The sequence below is a fragment of the Suricata suricatta genome, chromosome 1 (genome assembly GCF_006229205.1).
Source record: "Suricata suricatta isolate VVHF042 chromosome 1, meerkat_22Aug2017_6uvM2_HiC, whole genome shotgun sequence".
NCBI classification, from domain to species: Eukaryota; Metazoa; Chordata; class Mammalia; order Carnivora; family Herpestidae; genus Suricata; species Suricata suricatta.
Window position 1 is genome coordinate 115,552,043 of NC_043700.1, and position 10,774 is coordinate 115,562,816.

General features: G+C 38.5%; 1 long non-coding RNA gene across 1 annotated transcript; it reads right to left on the reverse strand.

Annotated features, from left to right (window-relative positions):
- Positions 1-3,788: 3,788 nt before the first annotated feature.
- On the reverse strand, positions 3,789-6,641 carry LOC115294803. Its single transcript, XR_003910145.1, has 3 exons — positions 6,594-6,641; positions 5,679-5,752; positions 3,789-3,829 (listed from the first exon to the last, which is right to left on the reverse strand). It is a non-coding gene; the product is annotated as an uncharacterized LOC115294803 (long non-coding RNA).
- Positions 6,642-10,774: the final 4,133 nt, after the last annotated feature.

The following is a 10,774-nucleotide window of genomic DNA, read 5'->3' on the forward strand; positions in this document are numbered from 1 at the left end:
CTGAAATTTTCTGAGCAGAGTGGTGATTAGTCAGAACACATTAGAAATCCATTCCTGAAGCCCTGAGGAGGGGGCATTAGAGATGAGGACAGTAAGGAGCCTTTCACTATGTAGAAGCAACAATTTAAAACAGATAAGAGCTTGTTTTAGAGCAGTGTCAAAGGGGAAAGAGTACATCAGATAAATAAGATATTCTGAGGAAGCACAGGTGACATGGGCAGCAAGACTGAGAGAGTAGATGGACATGGAATTGAGGAATTTGGGATCTAAGAACGCATTAGGTGTTTGTGGTGAAGATAGTTACGTTTGGCATTGTACTTGGCAAGTTTGAAGTGCTCCTAAAATATTCAAATAAAGTTGTCTATACAAAGTTTAGAGCTGAGAATTAAATTCTGAGCTAAATATATAGATTTGGGGTTGATTCCCATTTTAATAATTCTCCACAGTGTAAGTCCTCCTTTCCTAGCATTGAATTCTCCCTTGGTCCCCTCCCTCCAAAAACTGATTGATGCAGAAGTGTAATTAAGTTCCTCCAAATACATTCATAAGAGACAATACTTGAGAACTGCATTTTGTCAAAAAGAAGCTGGATATGAAGCATCCATTCCATTGGTGCCGATCACAGAGAAGGACAGACAGGTTCTGGAGCTGGAGTCAGGAGCTGTTCCAGTAGCTCCCTGATTAATACAAAGGCACAATTCCCTTAGCAAGCTAGGTCCTGACATTATTTTTGGAAGCTCAGCCTAGAGTCTACTGGGTTCTATGAGCTGCATACCTCTCTCAAGAAATCCCTTCTGTGTAAACTAGCTTGAGTGGATTCTGTTATCTATAACAATGAGCACTTTGCCAAGTTTTGAGCATTAACTAAACCACTGGGCATAGATAATACAGCCCAGGAAGAGAGTATAAGGCATTAGGAGAATAACAAAAGTATAAACAGAAGAAGCATTTCAGTCAGGGAGAAACTATCAGCTAAAGGCCACAGGCAGAAGAGATTGCACTATTATCTGTGGAACCATGAATACCTCAATAGATTGAGAACTAGAAGATATGATTGAACAGGAAGAGAGAGGACAGACTGTAAAGAGACCCTCCATGTCAGGTTTGGCTCCTTTTCTCCAGGAAAAAGCCGTTGTTGAAGTTTTAGCAAATATGCCAATCTGGAAAATTAATATAAAGTACTAAACAGAATAGATTGAAGCTGAACAAAAAGACTAACTGGAGAGGATTTCAATGGGACATAAGTGACATAATGAAAGAGGGATCACAAGAGATAGATGTGAGAAATGCCATAAAGAAAGGGTCATTAAGAAGAGGGTTTGTTATAAGAGAAAAGCCAAAGATTGTCAGAAGTCTAGAGATCAAGGGAGAAGTGAAGAAGAATAATCCATTGTACCAAACAGAACATCAAAAAAAAGTTTTTAAAAAGAAATCTTAGAAACATGGATTTTTGAGGTGACAGGAGGTATTCAAAAGATGTCCAGTAAGTAGATGTGAGACTTGAGATCTGAGATGTTACAGGAGTTAAGGTGGTCATTCTCCTCAATACTTGGTTATACCAAGCAGAGGTAATAGTTAAAAGCATGAAAAAAGAATTTCTGAGAGCAGAGGACCTGTGCTGGGATGTGTCCTCATCTTTGGGGTGAAAAAAGAGAAGGAAGGTCTGTGAAGAGAAGAGACAAACAGCAGCCAGTGGAGATAGGAAGACAATGAGGAGACACTGGGTTATGAAGACCTTAGAGTGAAGGAAAGAGGGAAAGAGCTCCCCTTTACCTCTGGAAGTGGCAGTTCTAGTAACGAGAATGAGAAGAGAAGTAAATGGCATAAACAAAGAAACTCAAGAGTTGAACTGCAAGGGAAAAGAGGTAAGTATAATCAACTTTAAAAGATTGGACAAGTAGACTATAATAGCAGTAGCAACAGGGCCAGGAGGAAATTCCTTTTTAGGGGGCAATTAGAAAAATAATGAGGAAGATCTCTAATAAAGGACTGATTATCCCCATAATTTATGCATATGGGGAAATGCTTTCCAAATTCCAAATGATCTAGAAAGAAACCTCCAAAATATGATGTGTGGACTGGACATTAGTTATAACAGCCATCTTAGTAAATTCACCTTGCAACTTCATGGGTTAACTGATTGCTAATGACTGTGAACTGCAACTTTGGACCATGAGATATTAACATATCCAAATTAAAAATAAATACGTAAGAGGATCAGTTATAATTGTAGTCACCAACCTAGTCCACCTTCCATATGCTTAACAATATGTTGCAGTTTATACATAAAGAAAATAATACTTACATCCTAGGATAAAAGCACAAAATTTAGATTCTTTTGGTGTTGTTGGGGAATGCTTTCTGCTACCCTAGACAAGAGCATCTTCACTGCAAGTCTTGTTAAGGGTAGTATAAATGTCAAACGTGAGTCTAGGATGGTGGATAAGTAGACAGCCAGGTAGAAGCAAAGATGTTGGGAGTCTGGCTATAGATTTTGGCTATGGAGGGGTAAAAGCTTACCCATTCCCTTGGGAATCCAGTTACACTAACAGAATCCAATGCACTCACTACCTGTCCCACAGGTGGCCTCATGAAGACCCTAAAGTGAAGATGCACAATTTTCATTTGTCAACTAAGCATCCTGAGTATTATAAATATGTATTAAAGAGTGAATGTTTCACATTAAATAGACCAACCTCCAAGGAAGAACTCTTTTTAACCCTGATTTATATATACATATAAACAATAAGAGTCTGGTTTAAAGGCACACAGCTTACACAAACAATGTGCTCTAAAAAACAGTATGTCAATACTGGCCCTATCGCCTTACTGATGCTTTGTCTATGAGGGACACCCCATATAGCCTTCTTTCTACCACTTTGTAAGTTAGCATGTAAACTAAATGTATCAGACAGTGAGCATGTTTCAAAAGATAAATAATGAAAACAGTAACAGTCAAACTCCTGGAAGACAGTGGAACCAGAATATGTATGTTTACCTCACCCTAAAAATCAAAAAGCTAACTTGTTCCTACACTCATAGATGACTGACCCTATACAATTTGTTATCCAATGAATATTACAAGCCTTTCAAGACTATTGGCCATCCATCCATCAAGTTTCCAGCTAGAAAGATTCAGGCAGTGATTTTTCCCAGGATTATGGAGCCCAGTGTCAGTTCTCATAATTATGCCAGATTTTCCTTAGGGCTACTGCCCTGAGCGTGCTGCAGAAGGTCTGCAGGGACTCTCTCCCAAGTATGAAAAGTGACTATATGAAAAATAAGACGAGTTTTCTAAAGAAGATTTTTTAAAAAAAACAAAATTTGCAGATTCAATGGACTATTGCTACTTTCATTTTATTATCTTTAGAAGGTGATATGTTTATTCCACTCATGTTATCTTTGCTCAAAATGTGTTTTTAAGCATTGACATAAAAGTCTGCAACATCTAATTTTAAAAGTCTATAGTAATAATGTAAGGAAAACCATGAACTCTGCATTTTAAAAAAATGAGAGAGTTTGAATCTCAACAGGCAGTGCAGATCCCTGCAACTATCTAGTTTGAATTCTACCAAGTAACTAGTACAAATTAGCTAACATCAGTTTTCTCATCTGTAAAATAGGGATAATAAAAGTACCTATCTACAGCATCTTTATGATACCTAAATGAGACAGTTCATGTAAAATTCATATTCCCACCCCCAGTAGTCCCTTGTTCCATGGGATAGAATAGTCATTGTCTTGCCGCCTCTACCACAGGGCTTGGGAAAACTATATACTTACTTTCCTAGTTTTTCTTGCATCTATGAGTGGCCATATGACATACTTCCTGCCAATAGAGATATATAACAAAATTTTGGTGAGGTCTTCTGAAATGAAGCTGCCCATTTCTGAACGAAAAAAGGAAGTCTGCTTAGCACTATCCCTTTTTTCCTCCTTCCCCTCTCCCTTTGCTGATTAAACATAGTTGTAAAACCTGGAACAGGAACAGCCATCTTGGACCCAGTGATAACAATCATGGGAAAGGCTAGGGTACATTTTGGAACACTGGTCTTGACGTTATCGTGCTGCTGAACACATGCAGTAAAATGTCTATCTCCCAATTCTCATCACCTGGGAAGAAAATAACCCATAGGTGTTTAATGTGCCCTGAGTCAGGTTTTCAATTACTTACCCTTGAATCTGTTTCAAACTAATATACTTCTTAGGACTGCTTTAGAGTTCCTAATCCCCACACTGAAATTTGAACTTGAGCCTCACTACCTGGTGTACCCCTCCTCCCTCGCATAAGCCTGCCAAACATAAAATGCCATCATGTTGAGAGAAATGAAAAAGTGAATAAACAAAATGAACTACTAAAATACTTCTGTGAAAGACACCAAAACTCCTTTACTGTGACAAATTACCCAATAATGGAAACATAGACATCACAAGACATGGCAGCAGGAGAATTTTTTCTCCTGGCTCCTGAACAGATAGTTCTACAGCTTACATGTCAAGTGTTCATGTGTTGACTTATATACAACCTTTAATATTCTGTAAAATGTTACGTTGACCTTTAGTATGCTTATTACATTTAACATTATGCTAAATTATGATAATCTTTTACTTAAATCCCTCACTGCAAGGGCTGTATCTTATGGTGCCAAGACCATGTTTAATGTATATCTAATCTCCCCAGAACTAAACACACTGCAGTACAAATGGTAGGGCAGCAGTAAGTGCTGTTTTGCAACTTAATACTTTGCAATTTAGACATGTGCCATCAGCAATAAATCACACTATTGTGCAGTAATGAAATTTCATCATGTCCATTACACAGAGGCTAAAGTGTAAGGCTAAAGTCCCATTTGTTAGTATATAGGCTTATATAAACATGGAAAAAGGTGTAGAAATGTTCAAAATTCACTGTTTACCTCAGACACCTGTGATTGAAGGAAGATGGAAAACTAAAGTTAACCTTTTAAACCTTAACTGTTTGGTTTTACTTGTTACAATAAGATTTATGACTTTATTACTTATAAATAAAACAGTGAAAAAATAAAAATTTCAATGGCCAACATTTAAATGCAGTTGTGAAATAACTTGAAGTGACTGTGATTTTTGGTTTCATATAAGAAAAAAAAACCTCTCTGGCCAAATAATTGTCTAGCCAGTAAAAATTATTTTGAGATGTCTAAACCCTTGAGAAGATTTCAAAACTTTGTACATTTTGGGGAGCACCAGGGTGACTGAGTTGGATGAACATCTATCTGACTCTTGATTTGGGCTCAGATTATGCATGATCTTAGGGTCATGGGATAGATCTCTGCATGGGGCTTCATGCTGAGGGTGGAGCCTGCTTAAGACTCTCTCTTTCTCTCCCTCTGCCCCTCTCCCCCCTCCCTATCTCCATCTCTCTCCCTCCCTCCCTCTCAAATAAAAAAAATTTAAATATTAAAAAAAAACTCTGCACATTTTGCACTTTACTAATTGAGTTGCAGACATGTTTTCTTACCGGACAATTTAAGGAAGCTGAAATTATCTAAGGCAGATATATAAGGCTAGATATAGAAAAAAACATTTCTCACAGACCTTAAAAGAAACCATTAGAGTTATTAAATGTGAGACTATAAAGTCTAATGGATGCTTGGCTTATAGTCATATGAGATGAATATAAACAAACTTCCTGGAATTACCTGCATTGTCCTGGATTCTGCCTTTTTCTTCCCAAGAGACTTATACTGGGGATCTTCAATTGCCCTCTTGGACCCTAAAATAGTGGCAGTTGGGCATGTACCTTTCACACAAAAAACTGGAGAATCCTTCTCAAAAAGATTTGACCAGCCCAAAGAGAAAAGACTTAAATGTACTGACATTGCAGGTTCCCTAAAATAAAAACCACCAGATAATTCCATAGCAAATCCCACGGTAAAGAATTACCACCCACGTGTCCAGCGTTTCTCAACAGTGTGCTAGTGTTCCATTCTTCAACAGAAGAAAATAACCAAGAACCATCAGACATCTGAGGTGACTCTAGCTTTCTAATATGAGAAAGAACAAAGCAAGCAAAGAAAAAGAAGCTCAGAAGAAATAATTTGTGAAAAGAAAGAATTCAAAAATCTTCCAAAAAGCTGTTATTAATAACCTGAAGGAGACAAGAAGATACTGTACGCATGAAATAAGAACATGTTACACTGTAGAAAAATAGCACTTGAGAATGAAAAGTTTTCATAGCATAAATGAAAATCCCATAGAAACATAAAGAGCTCGGAGCGCCTGGGTGACACAGTCGGTTAAGCGTCCAACTCTTGATCCCAGCTCAGGTCATGAGCCCATGCTTCATGAGATTTGAGTTTGAGCCTCGTATGTGGCTCTACACTGATGGCATGGAGCCTGCTTGGGATTCTGTCTCTCCTTCCCTCTGCCCCTCCCCTGCTTCTGCTCTTTCTTTCTCTCTCAAAATAAACTTAGGGGGAAAAAAAACCATAGAAGAGCTCAAGGGATTTCTCTCTCAATACACCTTTTCTCATGAAGCTACCTGATAAAGTTCTCCCAAAGTGACCAATTAATTCTAGAGAAAGACATGGGATCTGGGAAGCTGATGCTCTCACCCCGGAGAGAGTAAAGGGATTCCCCAGTACAAGGGTAGGGAAGTTCCAGGGAGGTTGGTATGCCCAGATGCAAGGCACTGCCAGCCCATTCTATGATAAGCCGAAGACTCTAATGGGAAAGGTGTCTGGCAATAAAGTTTTTGCTTTATTGTATCACAATACACTTGCTTGAAAACGTTCTGTGTTTCAAGGAACTTAGATGGAAGTACTGTTGACGTTCTCTGGAGAACTGTGCTACAAAACTCAAATACTGCTTTTAATGATGACAAAGACATTGATGGAAAACATGCGGCTCTAAAATAGGGATAACGGGCACCTGAGTGACTCAATCAGTGAAGTGTCCCACTTCCGCTGAGGTCATGATCTCACAGTTTATGGGTTGGAGCCCCATGTTGGTCGGGCTCTGGGCTAATAGCTCAGAGCCTGGAGCCTGCTTTGGATCTACCCATCTCCCAGTCGAGCAAGCTCGCACTCTTTCGCACTCTTTCTCTCTTTCAAAAATAAAATAAACATTAAAAAAAATAAGAAGGAGATACTAATGAGTCTACTACACAATTATTATGAGGATTAAATGAGTTGATAAATGTAAAGCGTTTAAAATGGTACCTGAAACTCAATTAGAACGACAAAGATACTAGCTATCACTGTTATTATTATCAGGCAGGTTATTTAACTCTGGACCTGGGCTTCCTAGAACACTGAATTTATCACTAGTTTTTTTACCTGGAAAAATTGATGTAAACTCCTTAAAACTCAGCATCCTCATCTGTAAAATGTGCATCACAAACATACCTAATTCACATATTGATTTTAAGAACTGAAATTCATTCAAAGTATTCAGGAAACTAAGCACTCCACTGAATATGATATATTGATAGTAATAGTTTGTTTTGCATGGACAATAATATTTTTAAATTGAGGAGAAAACTCTCCACCACTAAACAACTATTTTTTTTAATTTTTTAAAGTTTATTTTTGAGGGAGAAAGAAGGAGGGAGGGAGGGGGAGAGACAGAGAGAGAGAGAGAGAGAGAGCATGAGAGAGAGAAGGAAACAGACTGAGAGCCAGGGAGGGGCAGAGAGAAAGAGAGATGCAGAATCCAAAGTAGGCTCCAGGCTCTGAGCTATCAGCACGGAGACCTACATAGGGCTCGAACTCAGGAACCAAACCCTGAGATCTTGACCTGAGCTGAAGTCAGATGCTTAACCGACTGAGCCACCCAGGTGCACATGAACAACTATTTTTAGTTTTAAAATATTTTTATATTGTCACAACCATGGTATTTGTGTTACTTTGCCTTATATCAAAGTACTGTGAATATTTGGGGTTTCCGCATCATCTCAGTAATTTCATTATGCATTTACCAAACATATCATAAAAATGATGTAAAATAAGTCACCAAACTATCTGTGGGACATTCAGATTGTTTGTTGTTTGGTAGTCACAGAGAAATGGAGTGTACATATTTGTGGCTTGGGATTTTGGCTTCTTTTAGATTATTTCTCAAGACCCTCCAGAGACGTGCAAACAGGATGGTGCATATCACTCAGATGTTCTTCAAGGCAGAGTTCCCAGCCTCACAACCACAGAAACACTGGCAAGTACTTAAATTCCCTCAGCATTTTTGGCTTCAGTATTAACGTCAAAATGAAATGCTAACTGTATAACAATTAATGCTTTTGAATGTGGGTATTTTTCAAAATTACCCTAGGAATTAAAAATCTTGGTCCAGAGTTCTTTATGCTGCTACTGAATTCCCTCCTCCGCTCTTCATTTTGTAAATCATCCCTCATGATTTAAAGTTTTCAGACTCTTTATATAATATAAAGTGTTACATTTCTTCTTTCTAAATATTTTTAAATAATATTAATCTCCTCATTTTGCCAAGCAATTTAACCCCCCTAAAATTAAGAATTCGTATTGAGAATGACTTCTGCCAATTATATTATTGTTTCTTAGGTGTTTGTAAATTATGAGTCCTTTACGGAAAAAAGAGACAGCCAGGGTCTCTTGCAAAGATGCTAGTTTTTCCCTTTTAGGCTTTAGAGTCAAACCCTAGCAATGCTCCTAATTAGCTGAAAAACTGTATTAGAGATGCCAGTCATTGCCTTCCTGGTAACCTTCCAAGAGGGTTTGTGGTAATTTGTTACAAAAGCAATGCAAAATATACTACCTGTTGTAACATGGCCATCTGAGGACTGTGGGTAGTCATGTCACCCTCCCTGACGACAGCCTAAAAAGGTTCTATTTTAAGAAACCATGTACTTAAATTAGGTCCACCTGTATAATCCAGGATAATCATCTCAAGATCTTTAAGAAAAACAAAAAAACTAATTTAAAACCATATGTGTTTGATAAGTTCTTTATAGGTTTTTGGACACTAACCCTTTATCAGATTTGTCATTTGCAAATATCTTTTCCCATTCTGTAGGCTGTTTTTTAGTTTTGCTGATTGTTTCCTTTACTGGGCAGAAGATTTTATCTTAATGAGGTCCCAACAGTTCCTGTCTAGTTTTGTTTACCTTGCCTTTGGCAATCTGTCTAGTAAGTTGCTTCACTGAGGTCAAAGAGGTTGCTGCCTGTGTTTTCCTCTCGAATTTTGATAGTTTCCTGTCTCTCATTAGGCCTTTCGTCCATTTTGAATTTATTTTTGTGTATGGTGAAAGAGTGTGGTCCAGTTTCATTCTTCTGCATGTTGCCACTCAGTTTTCCCAACACCATTTGTTGATGAGACTGTCTTTTTTTCCATTGGATATCTTTTCCTGCTTTGTTGAAGATGAGTTGACCCTATAGTTGTGGGTACATTTCTGGGTTTTCTCTTCTGTTCCACTGGTCTATGTGTCTGCTTTTGTGCCAGTATCATACTGTCTTGATGACTACAGCTTTGCAACATAGCTTGAAATCTGGAATTGTGATGCCTCCAGTTTTGTTTTTCTTTTTCAGGATTGGTTTGGCTATTTGGGGTCTTCTGTGGGTCCAAACAAATGCTGGGATTGTTTGATTCTAGCTCTGTGAAGATTGCTGGTGGTTGTTTGAACCTCAACACCCAGATGGTCATGGAGGGGAGCACTTGTGGAGAAGAGCACTGGGTGTTATATGGAAACCAACTTGGTAATAAGCTATTTAAAAAATAAAAAAATAAAAAAATTGGAGAAACCATATAAAAAAAAAGAAACTCAACACCAAAAAAACAAACAACCCAGTTAAGAAATGGGCAGAAGACATGCATAGACACTTTTCTAAAGAAGACATCCAGATGGCCAAAAGACACATAAAAAGATGCTCAACATCACTCATCATCGGGGGAATACAAATCATAACCACAATGAGATATCACCTCATATGTGTCAGAATGGCTAACATTAATAACACAAGAAACAACAGGTGTTGGCAAGGATGTGGAGAAAGGTGAACCCTCTTGCACAGCTGGTAGGAATGCAAACTGGGGCAGCCACCCTGGAGAACAATATGGAGGTTCCTCAAAAAACTAAAAATAGAATGACCCTATGATCCAGCAATTGTATTATTAGGTATTTACCCAAAGGATACAAAAATACAGATTTGAAGTGGTATATGCACCCCAATGTTTGTTTTTTTAAATAATATTTTATTGTCAAATTGGTTTCCATATAACACCCAGTGCTTCTCCCCACAAGTGCCCCCCACCATGAACATCACCCCCTCCCTCCCTCCCCCTCCCCCTTCAGTCCATGGTTCGTTTTCAGTATTCAGTATTCTCCCTTGATCTGTGTCCCTCACTCTCCCCCGCTCTCTTTCCCCCTTCCTCTCCCCATGGTCCCCTGCCAGGTCTCTCCTGTTAGACCTATGAGTGCAAACATATGGTTTCTGTCCTTCTCTGCCTGACTTATTTCGCTTAGCATGACACCCTCAAAGTCCATCCACTTTCCTACAAATGGCCAGATTTCATTCTTCCTCATTGCCATATAGTACTCCATTGTGTATATATATACACCACATCTTCTTGATCCATTCATCAGTTGATGGACATTTAGGCTTTTTCCATGATTTGGCTATTGTAGAAAGTGCCGCTATGGGCATTGGGGTACATGTACTCCTATGCATCAGCATTTCTGTATCCCTTGGGTAAATCCCTAGCAGTGCTATTACTGGGTCATAGGGGAGTTCTATCGATAGTTTTTTGAGGAGTCTCCACACTGTTT